The 16,493-nt window shown below is 42.3% G+C and overlaps 1 long non-coding RNA gene across 1 annotated transcript in view; it reads right to left on the reverse strand.

The window, feature by feature from the left end:
* Positions 1-7,110, reverse strand: part of LOC138739033 (uncharacterized) — a 40,391-nt gene extending 33,281 nt beyond the window's left edge. Inside the window, exon 1 of the long non-coding RNA XR_011341967.1 lies at positions 6,528-7,110. This is a non-coding gene — a long non-coding RNA (uncharacterized lncRNA). The remainder of the gene's footprint in view (positions 1-6,527) is intronic.
* Between the last annotated feature and the right edge of the window lie 9,383 nt (positions 7,111-16,493).

The following is a 16,493-nucleotide window of genomic DNA, read 5'->3' on the forward strand; positions in this document are numbered from 1 at the left end:
AGGCAGTCCTTGTACCTTTTCTTTGGTGCACCTCTGTCACGGTGGCCAGTGGAGAGCTCGCCATATAATACGATCTTGGGAAGGCGATGGTCCTCCATTCTGGAGACGTGACCCATCCAGCGCATTAATACATTAATAACAAAACCACAAGGTTTCGTCTCTTTTTGACTAACAGAGTTAATGAAATTGAAAAGTTTTCGCATGCTAATCAATGGAGATGTGTTAAAACAGCTGATATGGCTTCACGAGGATCAAAAGTTCAATCTTTTCCTAACAGAGCCAATGCATGTGTTCAGTCCTCAATTTCTTTCACGATTTCAAGAAGAGTGGCCTCAAAATCCAGAAGAGTTCAGAGAAATTTCAATGGAGGATCCTGAAATCCAAAACACTCATGTAAACACTATTCAAATAACTAATGAAAATGATCTGATCACTCAATTAATTTACCATCACTCTTAATGGTTTTGTTTCAAAAAGAATGTAGCAGGATTCTTAGGTTAAAATCTATGCTTTTAAATCATTTCAAGAAAGAGAATCTGAAGATTTGAAAGAGCTGTTACCTCACAGTTGAGGAGTTATCAAATGCTGAATTGTTTTTATCAGTAGAAGACATTTGATAATGAGATATCAAAATTGAAGAAGAATGTGAATGTTACAAAAACAAGTCATGTTTACAAGCTAAATCCTATTTTTATAAATGATGTATCAAGAGTAGGAGGAAGATTGGAAAAATCAATACTGTCAGAAGAAGTGAAACATCCATTAGCTCTGGAATTTCATATTTCTGATTTGAATGTTTGACATATACATGATAAAACAGGTCATAGTGGTTGTAATCACGTGTTATCAGAACTGTGCCAGAAATATTGGAAACTTGGTGCTTCAACATAGATCAAAATAATTATATCAAAATGTCTTCATTGTCGATGTGAAAATGCAAAACCTGGACAACAACAAATGGCAGATTTTCCCCAGGACAGAATTTCATCTGATGAATCCCCATTTATATACATGGGAATTGATTATTTTGGTCCTTTGAAAGTAAAACAAGAAAGAAGTGTTGAAAAATGATACAGAGCTATTTTTACCTGTTTGACTAGAAGAGCAATTCATATTGAAGCACCATCATTGCTTGATACAGATGTTTTTTTAATCAATGTTCTTTGATGTTTTATCACCTGGACATGGTCAAGTAAAGGAATTACGTTCTGATAATGGATTTAACTTTACAGGAGCTCAACTAGAGTTATGAAAAACAATTCAAAATTGGAATCAACATCAAATTCATGATTTATTACTTCAGAATTAATTGGATATTTAACCTATCCACTGGATCACATCATGGAGGTGTGTGGAAAAAAATTGATTAGATCAATCAGAAAAATTCTTAATTCCATTTTGAATAGTCAAATACTCAATGATGACAATCTTCAGACAGTTTTGTGCAAAATCAAAGAGACATTGTATTTATCATAGATGATTCTTCACCAAGAAATTCTTGGTTGCTGGGGAAAATCATGGATACAGTTCCAGACTAGAAAGGTTTTGATTGGCAAGTGCGGATTAAAACCAAAACTGGTTACTTAAATAAACCTATTACTAAAATCTGTCTTTTACACGAAGCTGAAAGTTTTGATTTCTAATCTTTTGCTTACTATATTTACTTTGTATATCTGTAATAGTAATTATTATATCTTAGTCATCAATGTCTATTATAATAATTAGGTGCCAGAATGTAAAGGTAAAAACCTTGTGTTTTTAACTCTTAGTTAATTTTATGTCTGTGTCTTTAAGAGAACTATTGTTTTAGTGTTACCATAGTGACTATGATATAATATGTCATAATATCCACCCAGACTAATGACTTTCTCATTATTCGACATGTGAAGGAAGTGTGAGCATGAGACATTTTTCTTTGAATTTTTCTGTGTAACACTTTAAATATCGTTATGTATCTCTTTAAAGTTTGAGCTTCTTTATCTACATTTTATTTCTCTATCATACAGTAAATGCTTTGTTATTCATCATTATGAAAGTCTTAATGCAAAGTTATGCAAGATGTTTATCTGTTTTATCAATGAATTAAAGCTACATAAAATAATGGAGTTTGATTTGTTGGATTAAAGAGATTGAAATTCAGAATATCATAGCTCATGGCTTTAATAAGTGATACTTTGATATAAGGATATATTAGAATAAGGAAAGTGTCATTCATAGGGGTATTTGGAACTTGCTTAAGGGCACATTTGGAGTTTCAGAGAGGGGGCATTGGGAATTGATATGAAGAGATATTTGAAGGATTGTAGGGATATTTGTAGGTGGCTGGTACTTATATATAAGATTTATGGAGGGTTAATGTCCACGTCAGCTGCAGGCTCGTTTGTGGCTGACAAGTCCGATGCGGGATAGGCAGGCACGGTTGCAGTGGTTGCAAGGGAAAATTGGTTGCTTGGGGTTGGGTGTTGGGTTTTTTTCCTCCTTTGTCCCAAAATAGAAAGCAAAAAATCAGCAATTCATGTGTGTTGGCCCTTGTTTTATTAAGAACCGTCATCCAGATTTGAGGGATTATACTGTGGTAAACCACTGTTATACTGGGATTGGCTGCTACCAACTGGACACGCCTCCCGAGACCAATCCTACCCACAGCCCCTTGCATGCCACCCTTTTTAACTTTTCCTCTGATCAGTCAAGGAGGTGGATGGCTGTTTGTGTTCCGGTCTTTACCTATTAAAAGCCTGATGGTTTCATCACTCAGCCTTTTGTGAATTATTGATGGTTCATCATATACAATACTGCCCAACAAGTTGTCAAATTGTCAAATGCTCATGGAAAAATTGAATTCCATTCTGTCCGCGGGTAGAATAAGGTACGGGCTCACGATTGTGCTTTTTTTGTGGACAGGATAGTTAAACTGTCAGCAAAATCCTCTAATGAATTCTGAAATAGCTGCAAGTCAGACTGCTGAGACTGGTTATACCACTAATCTTTTCGTGCCTTATGCATAATTTATGATGAATTGCAAATCACATGAAATCAGATTGTATCACAGTAAATAGAATTTTTGCTAAGCTATCTTAATCAAGCCATTTGCCAATATTTACTGATGCAAAGTTCAATGTTAAACAACAAATTATCAGAAGTACATTTCTTGTGCAAGTATAATGTTGTAAAGACATTACTGCTCCGAACTAAATAATCTCTTAAAGGAACAAATATTCGTAAAGCCTCCCCCGGTGGCTGAGCTCATTAAGATCTCCTTATGGATCTAGCTGGATGCTCATTTGATCAGGATGCTACAGAGGTATCTGATTAAGGCTCCATTTGCACAGCGGGATCTTGGCTCTTAAAACCCCAGCTGACAGTTTGCTTGAATAGACGTGATTTAGGATTTGAACCACTGGACCCGTTAATGTCAGAGTTATTGAGGACACGTTGTCTCTCATGAGAATGCAGCATTTTTACCTGCTCAGAAAGAAAAATCCATCTTTGAATACTTTGTTAGTTCCTCATAAAAGCTGTAAAATTACTGGAATTTTCACCATGTACATCACCATTTTAAAACGTGTTCATTTATCTCTGAAACAGGGAAATATATAATTAATGCATTTCTATATCATCATGTGTTACTTTGAACTTTTTTATGGTCTAACTACAGTCGAAACTCTGACTGTTATTAGAGGCATAAAGAAAACCATAGATTATTTTAAATGGGCTATAACATATTCCATTTAATCTACGTGAGGTTTGATAAACACTCATGGACAGAGTCAAAATCCAATGCTTTCATTTATAAGTAAGAGTCAAATATATGACACGAAAATTCGTAGGCCTGTTTCTTGTATATTTCTCTGGCTTAATATATTAAACATAAGAATTTGGCAGCAATTCTACAACACAGCAGCTTCAATTACAACAGAAGACAATAAGACATATAGAATAAGTTAAGTTAGATTCTTTTCTTCTTTGTGTAGTTTTAGCTTTTACTGGCTGTAGCACAGGTGAATAACTTTGTGAGCAGATTTAAAAGGAAGAGAATTTAATAAACATTTCCTGATTCTGGGCTATGCGAAAACAAGTGAGGGCATTGGACGAGATGCGTTGGTTCGCAAAGAATCAGTACTGACGTATCGAAATGAATATTCCCCTATGATAATTTAATTTTAATTCCAAGTGTTTATTGCAAACCAAATGTTTCTGGGATTTTATGAATAGCATTAGATTAGTATTTCAGATTTTTTTTCAAAGTTCAGGTAGCTTTTTGAAACACGTCTTATCTTTACTAAATGTATTTGTAAATAAATCAGATAAAGAATATAAAATCCTGCATCGTGTATTTTTTAAAAATTTAGGTACCTTGGATAAATATCTTGATTTTTTTTGTTGATTACATATTCAGATAATATAGAATACAAGATCAAACCTCTAAAAGACCACACAGAAATATTTTTAACAATGTTCATATCATTACTGTGAAACGCTCCCAAACTACTTGGAAGTCTTCTTTCCCCTGATTTCTGAAGAATTTCTCCCAGGAACATTCTGCAAATGTAGATTTTGGCTGTCTCATTTTTGTGAAAAAATGTTTCAGTAAATATCTGAGATTCATATTATCATGCAATTAAAATCAAGATCCTGTATTTCTTTATTAATTATCTGTTAAATAATTTGTGCTTTCTAATTTGTAGTGCAGTGACAGGATGATTCCAAGTTTGTATCATATCCACAGTTGTAGGGGAGATAAATAAGTCACAAGTCTCTGAATGTCTTAACCATATCAGTTACCGTAAATATTTGTGTATAATGTGTTTCGTGTATAATGTGACCCCCCCCCCGATATTTTAGGGGGAAAATTTTTACCCCTGAGTATAATATGACCCCCTCCCCTCCCACGCCTGTGTCACACGGGCATCTCTTCCCCTCGCCCATCCAATTCGCGCTGCCGTCTCTCCATCTGCCCGAGTCGCGCTAGCGTCACTCCCCCCTCACCCACCTGAGTTGTACTGGTGGCTCTCCCCCCTCGCCACCCGAGTCACGCTGACATCTCTCCCCCTCGCCCACCCAAGTCGCACTCCCGTCTCTCCGTCTGCCCGAGTCACACTGCCATCTCTCTCTCCGCCCAAGTCACGCTGCCGTCTCTCCACCTGCCTGCCCACCCGCCTGAGTCGTGCTGCCATTTCTCCGCCTGCTTGCCCGCCTGAGTTGCGCTGCCATCTCTCTGCCCGCCTGCCCGAGTCACACTGCCATCTCTCCCCCCACTCCTCCTAGTCATGTTGCCGTCAATGTAGGTGGCTCCTGATAATCTTTTTATCATTAAAACTGACAGAAAAGTTTTTTTTTAATTTTACTCCAGTGAAAAAAGTGACCCCCCACCCTCACTTTGAATTTCAGTACAAATTTTTTTGCATTATACTTGAATATTTACAGTAATCAAAACTTTATTCATGTCATTTACTTATTCTTTATACACAGGAATAAAGTTTTGATTATCTGATATGGTTAAGACACTCAGAGACTTGTGACTGTTATTTATCTCCCCTACAACTGTGGATACGTTACAAACATTTTTTAAATGCTGCCAGAAGATTTGGGAAGCTTTATTCATATCACCTGTTTCTAAAGTGCTCTTAAGAAAAAGAATGCTTTGGAGCATGTGTGGGGTTGGGCCAGGATGTCTGAATGAAACTGCCACTTCAACAATAAAGACTTGTAGTCATAAACCACTTTTCCCAGTCCCTTGCAATCCAAAAACATTTTTCAGCCAATGAAGTGCTTTTGAAATATTTGTCATATTTTCAATAAGGAGAGCATTGCAAACAAATGGTGCACAACCAGTTCCCACAAAAAGTAACCAAAAGGGGCCTTTTACCCCACTTCATCCATGCTGATTGTAATGGCCATCAAGGCAAATCCCAGTTGCCTGCATTGGGCCCCTCTAGGTTTGTCCTGATTACCCATCCATAGGACTTCTAAACATTGTCAGAATATGTGTCTCCACCACCTCATCTGATAGCTCATTCCAGATATTCATCGTCCTCTGTTTGGAAAAACCTACCCCTCAGATCTCCTTTAAAATTCTCCCCTCTCATCTTAAGTCTCCTTCTATAGATCTGGATATAAACAATCCCACGGCTTTGAAGGAAATGACTAAAAGGTTGTATGATTTTGGTCCTGTATTTTTTCTGTTCCATTCCTTACTTTTCTTAAATTGTCACCTAGCTGCAGTTTTCTACTCCTGGTGATAGGTAACTGCATTTGCCTGTAAATAAGCATGGATATAGACCAATTCACAAACTATGAGTGTGTGAACATAAAGTTCAAAGTTATTGTCAGAGTACATATGGCATCACATACAACCCTGAGATTATTTTTCCTGTGAGCCAAGTAGAAATTCTACTTATCAGTAGTGCAACTTGTACCCATGAATAAGAAACATGTACAAATTAGAGAAATTCAAACAAAGAAATGTAAACAAATAGCAAATACAGAAAAAATAATATTCAGAAATAAATAATCTGCTTAGTGCTTACTAGAGTCTCTGTTGTTTCGGAGTCTGATGGTGGAGGGGTAGCAACTCTTCCTGAATCTGGTGGTTCAAGTCTCGTGACACCTATACCTCTTTCCTAAGGGCGGCAGTAAGAACAGAGCATGTCCTGGGTGATGTGGATCCTTGATGATTGCTGCTGCTCTCCGACAGCAGTGTTCCATGTAGATTTTTCTCAATGGTGAAGAAAGTTTTGGCTGTGATGTCCTAGGCTGTGCCCGTTACCTTTTATAGGGCTTCAGCTCAGAGGTATTGGTGCCTCCATACCAGGCTGTGATGCAGATGGTCAGCACACATTCCGCTACACATCTGTAGATGTTTGCCAAGGTATCCAATGTCATAGCGAAACTCTGCAAACTCCCGAGAAAGTAGAGGTGCTGACGTGCTTTCTTCACAATTACGTTAGTATTTTGGGCCCAGGAAAGGTCTTCTGGCATAATGTCTCCCACGAATTTAAATTTGCTCACCTTCTCGACCTCCGATTTTCCCCCAGTGTTCAGTGGATTGTATGCCTTTGGTTTTCCCTTCCTAAAGTCTATAATCAGCTCCTTGGCTTTGGTGACATTGAGTAAAAGTCACAAATTCAGCCAAGTTTTCATCTCCTTGTACGCTGACTCGTTGCACTTGTTATAAAGCCTCCTATTGTGGTGTCATCAGCATATGAGTAAATGATGTTGTCATACTGAGCTGCACCGTCAAAGGTGTAAAGCAGGTAGACTAGGGAGCTAAGTACACCACCCTGTGGTGCTCTGGAGCTGATGGAGATTGTGGAGGAGATGTTCTTACCAATCCACACTGATTGGGGTCTGGAGGAAATCCATGATCCAACTGCTCAGTGGGGTAGTGAGGTCCAGGTCTTGAAGTTTGCTGATCGGTTTTAAGGGGAGGATGGTGTTGAATGTCGAACTGCAGTCAATAAAGAGCATCCTGATGCATTCATCTTTGCTGTCCCAGGTGTTCCAGGGTTTTGTCTAGAACCAGTGAGATGGCATCTGCCATAGACGTGATGCTGCTGTAGGTAAATTGGGATGGATCCATGTCGGTGCTCAGAGACGACCTGATGTACTTCAACACCAGCCTCTCAAAACATTTTATCATAGCGGATCCAAGTGCCCCTGATCGGTAGACAATGGGAGTCTGATAATATTTCCATGACTTTGTTTGAACCAACTGCTGAGAAGCCCCACTTCCCATCTATCATTCTCTCTCTCCACCTTTCCCTCTCTCATGCAATGTACCAGTATTTGTTAAATTAGAGTGCATCATATAGTAGTTAATCAATAACCTTCTCTGATCATAATTATTTTAAAAAATTGTACGTGAAGTGACAGATGGATATAATCAAAAAACAAATGAAATAATTGAATAGATACTCCAGACTCTTGATGTGGACTTTGTGCTTTGTTGTGCCAAGATATTATCCAATAGACATGATGCAAGCAAAAAGATTCAAGGATGTTACCAAAATCTTCTCCCACTGTGGGAATACTAGTCCATTGCCCCTCAGAGTAGAGGAGCATTGCAAATCTTGAGTTTATTAATTTGGGAAGCCCAAAGTACATTAAATTCCAACGTGGTTGCACTCCAGTCCCATCATATTTGCCTCACCAGTGCAAATATATGTGTCATGCATGAATCAGCCACCTTAGTCCCCATAGAATTGGAGTGGAGCACATCCTCCCCTACCTGCAGGGACTAAGAAAAAAACCGGTTTGCCTGTAAAGAGTTCTGTAATTTTTCTTTTCGGAAGAAATATGCTGTATTGACACAAGTTTTTCTGCATACGGTGGAAATGTTCCTTTATGGTGAAATTTTATTTCCGCACATCACAAAATTATACACTGCTGAGGATATTGAGGCTGTGGAATGATTACTGGTGACTATTTCAGTTTGAGCCTCTTCATTCCAACACTTTGTCATGATCTCCACAAAGCAACTTTATTGAGAATTTTGTAAGAATTAGCTCAAGTATCACGAGTGTAGAACGGACAACCATCTACTTAAAAATATGTGTGAAAGGTTAACACAGGGTAAAATCTATTCAGAGATTACTAATACCAAATAAAATGATAAACCATGGAGTAGAATACACAGAAAAAAGTATAGGGAATACTCATAAAAACCTCACTCATAAAACTTTCTAATGTACAATTCCTCTCCAAATCTTCTTAACAATTGTATCCTCGAGAAGAAAAGGGGTAAAGATCATATCCACATCACATGCACCTTGGGCACTGGCTGTGCAGGAGATTGAAGGTTGAGGCACTGGCTGTGCAGGAGATTGAAGGTTGAGGCACTGGCTGTGCAGGAGATTAAAGGTTGAGGTGCTGGCTGTACAGCAGATTGAAGGTTGAGGCGCTGGTTGTGCAGCACATTGAAGATTGAGGCGTTGGCTGTGCAGGAGATTGAAGATTGAGCCACTGGCTGTGCAGGAGATTGAAGGTTGAGGTGCTGGCTGTGCAGGAGAATGAAGGTTGAGGCACTGGCTGTGCAGGAGATTGAAGGTTGAGGTGCTGGCTGTGCAGGAGATTGAAGATTGAGGCGTTGGCTGTGCAGGAGATTGAAGATTGAGCCACTGGCTGTGCAGGAGAATGAAGGTTGAGGCACTGGCTGTGCAGGAGATTGAAGGTTGAGGTGCTGGCTGTGCAGGAGAATGAAGATTGAGGCACTGGCTGTGCAGGAGAATGAAGGTTGAGGTGCTGACTGTGCAGGAGATTGAAGGTTGAGGCTCTGGCTGTGCAGGAGATTGAAGATTGAGGTGCTGGCTGTGCAGGAGATTGAAGGTTGAGGTGCTGGCTGTGCAGGAGATTGAAGGTTGAGGCACTGGCTGTGCAGGAGATTGAAGGTTGAGGCTCTGGCTGTGCAGGAGATTGAAGATTGAGGTGCTGGCTGTGCAGGAGATTGAAGGTTGAGGTGCTGGCTGTGCAGGAGATTGAAGGTTGAGGCGCTGGCTGTGCAGGAGATTGAAGGTTGAGGCGCTGGCTGTGCAGGAGATTGAAGGTTGAGGTGCTGGCTGTGCAGGAGATTGAAGGTTGAGGTGCTGGCTGTGCAGGAGATTGAAGGTTGAGGTGCTGGCTGTGCAGGAGATTGAAGATTGAGTTGTTAGCTGTGCAGGGAAGATCTGCTGAGAAGCCCCTCACAACCATGACGACAGGATTTGGAAAATCTGGTAAGAGTGAGTCTTTCTGGATCTTTGCCTATTGCAGTTACTCCTTGTCATTCACCTTACTGACTGCAGCGGGCTTTTCTGGAGAGATGAAGTTCTCTTGCTTTATGGGCAATCTTAAGGATGAAGAACCTCCCGAAGGGCTTGATAATTCTCTGGCTCCATAGGCTCCCAGGCATTGGTCACCTGGTACCTCACAATTCCAGCAACCTTGCTTCAACCTTAACCTCTATGCTGACTACATTTTCTCTGTGAGCGAGTGGATTCTTCTGGGTGCTCTTGCTTCCTCTCACTTCCCAAGATGTGCAGGTTTCTGGATTAAATGACCACTGTAACCTGCCCCTAAAGTAGTGGGTGATAGGATTTGAAGAGAATAAGTTGCAAGCAAAATTAGTATGGGAGTGGGGGAATTATAATTTGCAGATGCATCAAGTAATCAAGAAGGAAAGTTTGCTGTTGGCCTTCATTACTCGAGAGATTGAATTTAAGACTAGGGTGGGGATGGGGAATTCTGTACAAGTATTGGTGAGGTCAAGTTGAAGTACTTGCGCAGATATGGTCTCTTTCTTGAGAAAAAAGTATATACTGGCTTTAGAAGAAGCGCATAGGGGGTTCACCATGTTGATTCTCGAGATGAGGGATTATCTTATGAGGAAAGATTGAGTCACCTGGGACTCTACTCGTTGGAATTTAGAAGGATGAGGAGGGGATCTTATAGACCCGTGTAAAATTATGAATGGAATAGATAAGATAGATGCAGGAAGGTTCTTTCCTCCAACCATGTGTTACTAGAACTAGAGGACATAACCTTGAGATTCAGGGGAGTATTGTTGTGACTGATGGGGAGGAACTACTTCTCCCTGAGAATGCTCTGCCAAATGTAGCAATAGAGGCTGCCTTATTCAATGTATTTAAGACACAGATTTTTAAAGATCAATGGAATTAAGGGTTATGGGAAACAGACGGGTAAGTGGTCTGCAGTCAAAGGATTTGCTATAGGCTGTAGACTGCTGGAGACTAGCTTAAGACTGGATGAAGGGGTCCCAGGTGTTGGAACCTGAATGTGAGAGGGTGCTGAAGGCGTCCTGATTATGTGAGAGTTGTGCATCAGGAACTCAGGTTGCTGATGGTTCCGACTGAAGGCTGCGTGGCAGCAGAGGCTGGGGGACCTCTGGAGGCAAAGCCATGGACATTCAGTGACCCTGGGGGAGGGAGATTCTCTTTTGCTTCTCTTTCTCTGGCTGTGAGGGGCACTGGGAAAGTTTTGCTGATATCTGCTTTACAGTAGACTGCAGTGCGAATAAAAGCTCTCTCGACAGGAGGGAGAACAAACGCTTTTAATAGCCTATAACTATGGGTAGGATCTCACAATTGTCTTCAGAAGGTTTCTGGGTTTAGGCGGGAAACTAGTGTTATATGTGAGCAGATGGGGCGGAGCGAGCCATCAGTCCAACACACCAGAGAAACCCAGTTCACTGCATTCATCCCTTCCTGCAGAATTTAGGGTCTGTGAATGAAGACAGAGAACATGGGCTCAGAAAAAAATGGTTGCAAAATATATAGTTATTTACAAATTTACAGATTTAAGCGGTCCACAGGTCTGGAGATCCTGGTGGAGCGCCTTAGCACCGAAGGGCCTTAGACTCCCTAGGTCTCCTGGTCCACCTGTGAAGGAGGAGTGGTGGGCTGGATCTCTGGCTCTGCGGTGTGTTGTGGGAATGAGCTCCGTGGCTTGTAAAGCACTTGAGGCAATGGACCCTCTGTTCTGGTGGGTCCCAGCTCCCTGATGCAGATAGTGTCCTAGGTGCCATCCGGGTACTCCACATAGGCATAAGTGGGTTTACCGTGGAGCAGTTTCACCCTTTCCACTGGGGGTCGGTCTTGCTTCTCTTCACGTGCTTCCTGAGAAGGACTGGAACAGGAGTGATGAGCCAGGTTGGGAGTGTAGTTCCTGATGCCGACCATCTTTCGAAATTGAATAGGAGCTTGTGAGGAGTAGCGTTGGTTGCAGTACATAGTAGCAACCAGATGGAATGGAATGCCTTAGGAAGGACTGCCTGTCAGCATGAGTCCAGAAGGTATTTTGACTTCAGGGCCACTTTGATAATCTTCCAGACCATGGTGTTCTCCTTTTAAACCAGCCGTTCCCCCGGGGGTTGTAGCTAGTAGTCCTGCTGGATGCGATGCCTCTTGCCAGCAGATACTGGCATAACTCGTCACTCATAAAGAATTTGGTCGCCATAAATATAGCTGGGATACCCAAATGGCAAAAATCAAATCTAGGGCCTTCATGACTGGTGAACAGGAAGCGGGAGTACTCATCAATGACAGAGAGGAAGAAAGTGTTTCCGTTCGTGGAGGGGAGAGGTCACTTAAAATTGACACTGATTTGTTCAAAGGGCCTGGATGACTTGATCAGGTGCACCTTTGTATGGCGGTAGAAGTGCAGCTTGCACTCCACATAGACCTGACAAGACCTGGTCATTTCCGTAACGTCTTTCATGGAGTAGGGCAGATTGTGCGCCTTGACAAAATGAACCATGCGGGTAACCCCTGGAATGCAGATCTCATTATGCATAGACTGTAGTTGGCTGGTATGTGCAGAGGTACAGCTTCCTCTGGATAAGGCATCTGGAGGGTCATTAAGGGCTCCTGGATCATAGGCAATGTCATAATTGTAGGTGGAGAGTTCGATCCTCCACCTAGCAATCTTTTCATTTTTGATTTTGCCCCTCTTGACATTATTAAACATAATGCGACTGAGCGCTAGTCAGTGAGGAGCATAAATTTCCTACCATCCAGGAAGAGTCTCCAGTGCCTCATGGTTTTTACAATGGCTTGAGTCTCCTTTTTCACAGAGGGGTTCCAGAGCTTGTGGCCTTGTAATGTTTATGAAAAAATGCAACCGGCCTGCCTGCCTGGTTGAGGGTAGCGGCCAGAGCTACGTCCGAAGTGTCGCTTTCCACTTGGAAAGGTGCATTCATGTCCACCGCATGCATAGTGGCTTTCACAATGTGATTTCGGAGGTGGTTAAAAGCCACTTGGGCTTCATCCAAGTGGGGGAAATTAGTGGCTTTTAAGAGAGGGCAAACCTTATCAGCATATTGAGGGACCCACTGGGCAAAATATGAGAAAAACCCCAGGCATCTCCTCAAAGACTTTGTGCTCCTGGGAATGGGGACAATGATTCCATTCTCCACCAGGTAGCCAAGGATAGCCAGATGTTTAGTCCTGCAAATGCACTCATTAGAGCTATAAGTGAGGTTCAGGGCTTTCGTCACATAGAGAAAACTCTGGAGGTTGGCGTCATGGCCTTCTAAAGTGTGGCCACAGATGGTGACATTATCAAGTTAGGGAAAGGTAGCCTTCAACCCATACTCATCTACCATTGTGTCCATCTGCCTCTGGAAGATTGAAACCCCATTAGTGATACCAAAAGGTATTGATAGAGATGACCATTAGCCTTAAGTGTCATATATGGTCAGTGCTCAGAATGGATTGGCAGCTGGTGATGAGCAGCTTTCAGGTCGATGGTCAAATAGACCCGATACTGTTCAATATCATTCACTATGTCTGAAATTCAAGGAAGTGGGTATGCAACCAGGTATGTGCACCGATTTATAGTTTGGCTATTGTCAATTACTAGCCTGGATTTGTTTTCCCCTGTTACCACTACCACTTGTGCTCTCCATGGGTTGGTGCTGGGTTCGATGATACCTTAGTTGAGCAGACATTGTGTCTCAGACTTTATGATATCTCAGTTGGCTGTGCTGTACCTCCTGCTCTTGGTAACAATAGGTTTCCAGTCGAAGGACAGAATCGGGAAGAGAGGTGTGGGGATCGATATTCAGTGTGGAGAGGCTGCATGTGGGTTCTGATTTTAGGGGCCCTCCATTCTGAACCATTATTGGGGAGGGGTCAAGAATACTCCAAGGTCATGCTTTTAAGGTGACATAGGAAGTCCAGACTCAACAACACCGGAGCACACAATTCATCAAGTATATACAGGCGAATCTTATAGAATTCTTCCCCTTCAAACAACAGATGTATTATACAATGTTGTTGTACATGTTTAGAACGTAATGAGACATGAAGAACATGCAGTAATTGGAAGGATACATCTTTAAGTTGTATTCTTCCACAGTCCGTGAGTCTATGAAGCTTTTAGTAGAGCCGGTGTCAATTAGGCATTTAGTGGAATGTCCGTTTACCTTCACAGTCACTATGGAGTTGCTGAGCTGGTGAGGTCTATCCTGATCTAGCACCATCGAGGCCAGGACCCCGGAGACTCCATACTCATCACTCAAGTGGCCCCCACCGTCCTGGGTTGCCCTGGGTGGGTAAGATGGCTTCGACTTTGTGGTGCGGAAAGATGACCACCCTCCTTCCTCCTCCTCTGATTATGGCACCAAGTTCCAATTTGGGTCACAGCAAGATGGCTGCCGAGCCTTTTCGCGCCATTTCCTTACTGCCACTGCCACCGTCCGTCGGCGTGTAGCATCCCAAGTGGGCTTGGGTGAATTTGGGGCAGACGGCTTGGGGCTGGAATCGGATGCAGGAGTGGTGCAGGCTGTGGATTTCCCCAGGCTTCAGCTCGCGTGGCAAACCCTTGCCCAATGCCCTTTCTTGCCACAGCTGGAACACACTGAGTTTTTAGTCGTGCAACAAGATCAGGGATGCTGACTCTTGTCGCAGAAAAACCACTCCCTGGCACGGGAAGTGGTAGCCCTTAGGGCTGGGGTAGCGGGAGCAGCCATTTCTTGGAAGGGGTCACCTGGATGAGCAAACTTGCTGGCTTCGAGGTCATCATTTCCAAGTTTGGCCTTTTCCAATGATTTGGCCAGTTCAACATGGCTCGCCAGGTCCTTCTTACCTGACTCACGCAGTCACTGTCTCATATACATCGAGTGGACCCCCACAACTGGAGTGTCCTGGATCTGTTCTTCACGAGTGCAGCCTGTAGCCATTTCACACCTGCACTTTTTGGCAAGCGTCCACAGATCCAGCAGGTAGTCATCGGTGGTCTCTCCTGGTCACTGGTGACATAGAGCGAGTCAGTGCCTCGTTAGGACCTCGTTCTGCGACTTCAGGTACCGAGCCTTCAACGCCTCGATGGCAGCATCATACATAGAGCAGTCCCTGATGACTGCATACCCTTATGTTCCTACCCTTGAAACAAGTGCAGACCTCCTGAGTTCATCGGTGTGGAAGACGTCTCTGGTTGCATTCAGGTAGGCTTGGAAGCAGTCTAACCAGTATGTGAACTCCTCAACCGCGTCAGGGGGATAGAGGGTCTATCAGCAACATCCCTGGCTTGAATAGCACATCCATCATTTAGGAAATAAGCTCATAAAATTGTAGCACGAATAAAAGCTCTCACGACTGGAGAGAGAACAAACACTTTCATTAGCTTATAACTATGGGTAGGTTCAGAGGGGTTCAGGGTTTAGGCGGGAAACGAGGATTATATGTGACCAGATGGGGGTGGAACTGGGAGGCAGGGCCAGCCATCAGCACAAATCCTGACCAGTGAATCCCAGTTCACTGCATAGACTAAAGGAAATTTCATATAATATCCCATTCTCTGTTTTAATATACAACAATAAAATAATCAAATCTTGGTGGAGCTGAGTGCAGATCAGCCATGATTCTACTGAATTGGAGAGCAGACTAGATGGCGGACTCCTGCACTTATTTCTTGGGTTTTGTGTATTCTGTGAGCTGACATTAGGCTCAATGGCCTGAATGATCTCCTATGCTAATATCACTGCTCTAAGGGGAAGCAAACTACTGGATTATGTACCCGTCTAATTTAACCACCTTTGAACGTGCCAGTATTTCTGATGTGCTACAGTAATGCAAGCTTTTGTTATTTTGTCCTATTCTGAGACAAAATACAAAAACTAATTATCTGTAAAATGTCACTAACAATGCCAGGACCAGAGTCCGAAGTCTAGAATGGGAGTTGTCCGCAGCTGCAGATGAACCCTCTAATGTTAATGAGATGGATAAAGGGAATTTTGATAGAAGCACCTTTCTCCTTAAAACAAGCTAAAAGGCTGGAAAGAGGTAAAAGATTCAGTGACAGTCCACCAGACTCAGGGGTTCCAGAGGGGACCTGAAAGAACAGCAAGGGCTTTTTTGAGTTCTTGAGAAAACTACAATGACGAATCTCTGTGTTTAATAATGATTTCAGAAGCAGATTGAACCAATGCAAAGCTATCTTAAAATGCAACAGATACATTACATTATAATTACAATTCAGTAGAAAGGGTATAACAAAATTGCCTTATTATCTGCTTCTACCCATCAGGGTGATGTTAACATCACACTTTGTGGATGTCACAATTGAGTATTTTCCATGACTTGAGCTGAAGTGCTTTTGTAGAGGAAATGGCTTTTGAATGTCCTTTTTACCGTTCTCTTCACAACACTCTGTCTAAGCAGTAGTGAGGTGATAATGATAGCCATTGGTGACTTTTTAAACCTCCTACTTATGTTATATAACATAATACACGGTGTGAAAACTGTTCTAAGCTCAATTCAACATCTGCAATCTGTCACTATCCTACGTGACTCGCAATATACACAGGCTGCTGAACATCCCAGGAAAGCCGTCGGAAAGTAGAGAGACAGCCCTCATTCCATGGATTTGAGGGATGGGGAGAGGAGAGTGTTGGGAAAATGTCCGCACGGAGCCCTCGACAGCCACACCATAAACAGCAACAACTTGTCAACCACAGCAGCATGCTGAGTCTGACATGTATTCACACCATGAGGCAAGCA

The sequence above is a fragment of the Narcine bancroftii genome, chromosome 7 (assembly GCF_036971445.1).
Source record: "Narcine bancroftii isolate sNarBan1 chromosome 7, sNarBan1.hap1, whole genome shotgun sequence".
Classification (NCBI taxonomy): Eukaryota; Metazoa; Chordata; class Chondrichthyes; order Torpediniformes; family Narcinidae; genus Narcine; species Narcine bancroftii.